Raw genomic sequence first — 7,479 nt, 5'->3', positions numbered from 1 at the left:
AAATAAGCAGAAGTCTTAGATACGTGATTTACATAATTGGAACGGATCCGCTCTATTTGGGGGGGGGGGTTAATTCTGAAAAATTAGAAAAATAATGTATTTTTGATTTACGAAGGAGCGATCGGATCTTCATGAAACTTCATATTTAGAAGGACCTCGTGAGTCAGATCTCTCATTTTAAATCTCAGCCGGATCCAGCGTAATTGGGGGGGGGCGGCAGTTGAGGAGAACCGGAAATCTTAAAAATACTTAAAGCGGTGAGATCAGGATGAAACTGGATGGGGAGAATAAAAACCTGTCTAAGACACGTGACTGACATAATCAGACTGGATCTGTTCTCTTTGGTGGGGTTTGGGGGGGGGGTAATTTGAAAATTGAGGTATTTGAAACTTATGAAAGGGTGACCAGATCTTAACGAAATTTGATATTAGAAGGGTGTTGCGCTTTAAGCTCTAATTTTAAATTCTGACCAGATCTTGTGACATTGGGGGGAGTTGGAGGGGGAAACCGGAATTCTTGCAAAACGTGAAAATTGGGATATTTTTATTTTACGAATAGGTGATCGGATCTTAATGAAATTTGATATTTAGAAGGAATTCATGTCTCAGAGCTCTTATTTCAAATCCCGACCAGATCTTTTGACATTGGGGGAGTTGGAGAAGGATATCTTGGAAAATACTTGGAGTGGAGGAATCGGGATGAAGCTTGGTGGATAGAATAAGCAAATGTCTTTGATACGTGATTGACGGAACCGTACTGGATTCGCTCTCTTTGGGGAGTTGGGGGGAAGGGTTCAGTGATTTGGCGAGTTTGGTGCTTCTGGACGTGCTAGGACGATGAAAATTGGTTGGTGTGTCAGGGAGCTGCATAAATTGACTTGATAAAGTCGTTTTCCCAGATTTGACCATTTGGGAGAGGAAAAAATAGAAAAAATTAGGTATTTATAAAATACGAGTGGGTGATCGGATCTTAATGAATTTTGATATTTAGAAGGACATCGTGACTCAGAGCTCTTATTTTAAATCCTGACCGGTATTAAGCCTCTTATTTTCCTTTTAAATCAATCTATTGATTCATAGAATTTTGCTAGAGCTCATACCATATGCTCTCTTGGCTCTTAGCTCTTCTTGCCTCGTCACAAGTGCCATATGAGCTCTTAGCTCTTGTTTCAACTGAAAGTAAGGAGCAACATTAAAACTTAAAACGAACAGAAATTACTCCGTGTATGAAAGGAGCTGTTCACTTCTCAACGCCTAACCCTTTACGCGAATGTTAAGTCTCTTTCTCTAAATTCTACTTTATTAAACAGTAAAGAACTTCAGTGTAAAGAGCGGGTTATTGAGAAGTGAACAGCCCCTTTCATACATGGAGTAGTTTATGTTTGTTTTAAGTTTTAATGTCGCTCCTTACTTTCAGAAAAAAAAGTTTTTTTTATTTAATTTCTGAACGTTTTCAAATTAATGCATGTTTGATTTTGGCACTCCGCACATAAATTATTAAAATGAAGTTTTCATATTAATTCTTTTTTTTTTGGCTAAATGGCTTTCACTTAGTTTTGATCTGACGATTTTGAGAAAAAAGGGGTGGGGAGGAGGCCTAGTTGCCCTCTAATTTTTTGTTACTTGAAAATTCAACTAGAACTTTTAATTTTTAACAAACGTTTTTACTAGTAAACAATATACGTATTATAGAAATATAGAATTAACTTACGTAACGAACTTTTATATTCTTATATTTTTATTATGTACTAGCTGTTGGTGTGGCGTTTCTTGCCACACCAACACCTAGTTGGTGGGGGTGCTTCGCGTCCTCCAAGCCCCATGTGCCCTTCTGGCGTCCCCGTTGTAGTTGTTTCCCTGTGTCCCGGTCGTCATTTGTATCCTGGTGTCTCGGTTTGTAATTTCTCTTTGATTGTCCCAGTCGTCATTTATATTCCTTTTGTCCCGTTGTCATGGTCTGTAACATACGACAATAGATCAATTGTGTTGTAACTTTGTTCACGATCCCATTCTACACATGTAGAAATAGAAGCAGTACGATTAGATGAAGGCATTCCCAAATGCTTGAGAAGTTTGTTTGCAATAGAAAAGCACAAATCTTCAATCGTAACTAAAGTGCAGTTATAAATTTCTGTTGTAAAGTCCAACGTCATATCTGACCTTCTAGCCGTATTCGGTGGAGTATATTCTCGGTCATTTACGATTAGTATTTCTCCCATAACTCGATGAAGGAGAGCAACTTTTGCCTCCTGTTTACGTAGCCTATTATTCTTCTCTTCTTTATTTAAATTTTCTAACTCTAAATTTGTGTGTAACACAAAATTGGCGCGAAGCGCCTTCTTGTGCCACCCAACCGCTACTTTTTATATATATATACTAGCTGTAGGTGTGGCGCGGGGTCTATATGTCTGTCCGCATATGACGTCTGAATTATTTCATCATATACCAATTCAAAAACGAATGTATTCAAGCCCGGAGTAGCTGAGTAGGTAGCGCGTTATGTTCCAGGTTCTGGGTCCGAGAGGTTGCAGGTTTGAACCTTGGCTAGGTAAAAACAACAAAAAAAAGACACCGGGGCACAAATGACGACCGGGACACAGGAATTTAAATGACGACCGGGACACAGGGACACGAGAAAAACAAAACTAAAAAAAATAAAAATAAAAATAAAAAGAAATAAAATAGGTAAAAACTACAAAAAAAAACTAAAAAGAAAAAGAGAAAAAGACTAAAAAAATGGTAAAAACCAAAAAAAACTAAAAAGAAAAAAAGCGGGAAAACACAAAAATTTATTTCATCATATACCCAATTCAAAAACGAATGTATATACAGACCGGGACACAAATGACGACCGGGACACAGGGAATATAAATACGACGGGACACAAGGACACAACTACAACGGAGACGCCGGGGGGCACAGGGAGATATATAAATGACGACGGGGACACAGGGAATGTTCGATTACCAATCACCATCAACAAAGCTCAAGAGCAATCATTAGAATCATGAGGTATAACTAAAAAAGCTAAAAAAAGGTAAAAAACTAAAAACTAGAAAAAAAGATCAATTCAAAAACGAATGTATATACAGACCGGGACACAGGGACACAAATGACGACCGAGACACCGGGAAATATGAAATAATTTCATATTTCATAAATATGGACAATTATATGTTGCATGTTCAAGAGTCGGTAAACCTGACAATCTATTTATATGCACAGACAATGAGACAGCGAAGAATGCTGTATACTTGCAAGTTTTACGTAGTTAAAAACACCCGGTCGTCCCGGTCATCAACAAAGCACCGGGACACAAATCACGACCGGGACACAGGGAGTATAAATGACGACCAGGACATAAGTAAAAAAAACTAAAAAAAAGGCAAAACTACAAAGAAAAAAAAACTAAAAACTAATAAAAAAAACTAAAAAAGCTAAAAAACTAAAAAAAAATAAAAAGAAAAAAAAATAAAAAAATGAAAAATAAAGGAGAAAAACAAAACTAAAAAAAACGAATGTATATACAGACCGGGACACCGGATGCAAATGACGACCGGGACACAGGGAATATAAATGACGACCGGGACACAGGGACACAACTTCAACGGGGACGCTGGGGGGCACAGGGGGATATAAATGACGACCGGGACACAAGGAATATAAATGACGCCCGGGACGCTCAAAGAGAAATCACAGACTGGGACACCGGGACACAGGGAATATAAATGACGACCGGGACACAGGGACACAACTACAAAGGGGACGCCGGGGGGCACAGGGGGATATATAAATGACGACGGCGACACAGGGAATGGTCGATTAGCAATCACCATCAACAAAGCTCTAGGGCAATCATTAGAATCATGAGGTATAGATCTGAATACGGATTGTTTTCCATGGACCATTATATGTTGCATGTTCAAGAGTCGGTAAACCTGACAATCTATTTATATGCACAGACAATGGGACAGCAAAGAATGTTGTATATTCGCAAGTTTTACGTAGTTAAAAACATATATATATATATATATATATATATATATATATATATATATATATATATATATATATATATATATATATATATATATATATATATATATATATATATATATATATATATATATATATATATATATATATATATATATATATATTCACAGGTGGGACATAGGGACACAACTACAATGGCGCGTAACTAATATGGCGCGTAACGACACACGCGCGGGGGGGCTTGGGGGGGGGGAGCACCCCCACCAACTAGGTGTTGGGGTGGCGCGAAGCGCCACCCCAACAGCAAGTATATATATATATATTATACATACATATATATATATATATATATATATATATATATATATATATATATATATATATATATATATATATATATATATATCTATCTATATAAAAATAAGCTGTCTGTGGATCTGTGGATCTGTGGAGTATAAATGACGACACAGGGAGTATAAATGACGACCAGGACATAAGTAAAAAAAAGCTAAAAAAAAACTAAAAAAAGGTAAAAACTACAAAAAAACTAAAAAGAAAAAAAAACTAAAAACTAATAAAAAAAATTAAAAAAACTAAAAATAAAAAAAAATAAAAAAAGGAAAAAAAAATGAAAAATAAAGGAGAAAAACAAAACTAAAAAAAATAAAAAGAAAAAAAAATAAAAAGAAAAAAGAAAAAAAACTAAAAAAACTAAAAAAAAGTAAAAACCAAAAAAAAATAAAAAGAATAAAAGGGGAAAAATACAAAAATTTAATAAAAAAGCCGAAAAACTAAAAAACTAAAGAAACTAAAAAAGGAAAAAAACTTAAAAACTAAAAACTAAAAAAAAAGAAAAAAAAGGAAAAAACTGAAAAATAGAAGAGAAAAAGAAAACTAATAAAATTAAGAATAAAAATAAAAAAAAAATAAAAAAGATAAAAACTAAAAAAAAAGTAAAAAGAAAAACGAAAAAAAACTAAAAAAGCTAAAAAAAAGGTAAAAACCAATAAAAAACTAAAAAGGTAAAAAACTAAAAAAAAATTTTCATCTAAAAAACTAAAAAAGGTGAAAACTAAAAGAACTAAAAAAGAAAAAAAAACTAAAAAAAGGAAAAAAAACTGAAAAATAAAGGAGAAAAAGAAAACTAAAAAATATAAATAAAAATAAAAAAACTAAAAAAGATAAAAACTTCAAAAAAAAACCTAAAAAGAAAAAAGAAAAAAACTAAAAAACCTAAAAAAAAGGTCAAAACCAATAAAAAAAAACTAAAAGGAAAAAAAGGGAAAAAATTAAAAATTTATTTCATCATATACCAATTCAAAAACGAATGTATACCGGGATGACGACCGGGACACAGGGAATATAAATGACACAACTACAACGGGGACGCCGGGGGCACAGGGGGATATAAATGACGACCGGGACACAAGGAATATAAATGACGCCCGGGACGCTCAAAGAGAAAATCACAGACTGGGACACCGGGACACAATGACGACCGGGACACAGGGAATATAAATGACGACCGGGACACAGGGACATAACTACAAAGGGGACGCGGGGTCCACAGGGGGATATATAAATGACGATGGCGACTCAGGGAATGGTCGATTAGCAATCACCATCAACAAAGCTCAAGGGCAATCATTAGAATCATGAGGTATAGATCTGAATACGGATTGTTTTCCCATGGACCATTATATGTTGCATGTTCAAGAGTCGGTAAACCTGACAATCTATTTATATGCACAGACAATGGGACAGCAAAGAATGTTGTATATTCGCAAGTTTTACGTAGTTATATATATATACATATATATATACATATACATATATATATATATATATATATATATATATATATATATATATATATATATATATATATATATATATATAAATTGTTTGTTTGTGTGTCTGTCGACTGATGTCATCTTTGTTGACTGACGTCATTATAAGGATTGAGCTGTATGTCGTCATGAAGTTGTTTGTCGACTTACGTCATGTTTGTCGACTGACGAAATTACAGACCTTGACACCGGGACACAAATGACGACCGGGACACAGGGAATATAAATCACGACCAGGACACAAAAAGAGAGATTACAGATTGGGACACCGGGACACAAATAACAACCGAGACACAGGGAATATAAATGACGACCGGGACACAGGGACACAACTACAACGGGGACACCGGGAAGCACAGGGGGGATATATAAATGACGACCGGGACACAGTGAATGTTCGATTAGCAATTACCATCAACAAAGCTCAAGGGCAATCATTAGAATAACACAAATGACGACCGAGACACAGGGAATGTAAATGACGACCGGGACACTCAAAGAGAAATTACATACCGGGACACAGGAAATATAAATGACGACTGGGACACTCAAAGAGAAATTACAGACTGGGACACCGGGACACAAATGACGACCGGGACACAACTACAACGGGGACGCCGGGGGGCACAGGGGGATACATAAATGACGATGGGGACACAGGGAATGTTCGATTAGCAATCACAATTAACAAAGCTCAAGGGCAATCATTAGAATAATGAGGTATAGATCTGAATACGGATTGTTTTTCCCATGGACAATTATATGTTGCATGTTCAAGAATCGGTAAACCAGACAATCTATTTATATGCACAGACAATGGGACAGCAAAGAATTTTGTATATTCGCAAGTTTTAAGTAGTTAAAAACATATATATATATATATTATCTATATTCACAGGTGGGACACAGGGACACAAGTACAATGGCACGTAACTAATATGGCGCGTAACGACTTATGAGCGCGGGGGGGGGGCTTGGGGGGGGGCGAAAGGCCCCCACCAACTAGGTGTTGGGGAGGCACGAAGCGCCACCCCAACAGCTAGTATATATATAGTATATAAAATATAATTTAGTATATAAAATATAATTAGTATATAAATAATTAGCTAGTATATAAAATATAATTGTCTTCATCCTGCCGAATGATTAGTCTATAAGAATAATAATACTTTACGCTGCATTTTCTATCCGTTTGTTTGTTAGTGGATGGATCTTGCAATTTATTATTAAAGTGACAGCCGTCAGCTCAATCCCGAAAAATGATAGGATTTTGTTTGGTATTGTAGCATCGATGAGTTTCAGCAATTCTTACCAACTGAGCGTTTCGCCTATGAAGAATAATATATCGAGGTAAAAACCGATCACCGACCATAACGATTGCCATGTTGGCCAGGAGGCGTTTTGTCAGCGGAAATAACAATTTTCTGCGTATCAGTAGGCATCAAGTCGATGGCTGTTTTGAACAGACGCACTAAATTATTATTTTCGTGGAAAAGATGTTGCAATTGGGAAACGATAGTCCTTTCAACGTCGGGACAAATTTCGCAACGTGCATTCAATTCAGAATTTCTATCACTGATGAAGTACAGTTGTAAAAATTTATGATTCACGCCTGAGAATGGTATAAGGGACCC

The sequence above is a fragment of the Artemia franciscana genome, chromosome 1 (genome assembly GCF_032884065.1).
Source record: "Artemia franciscana chromosome 1, ASM3288406v1, whole genome shotgun sequence".
NCBI classification, from domain to species: domain Eukaryota; kingdom Metazoa; phylum Arthropoda; class Branchiopoda; order Anostraca; family Artemiidae; genus Artemia; species Artemia franciscana.
This window is presented reverse-complemented; position numbering follows the sequence as displayed.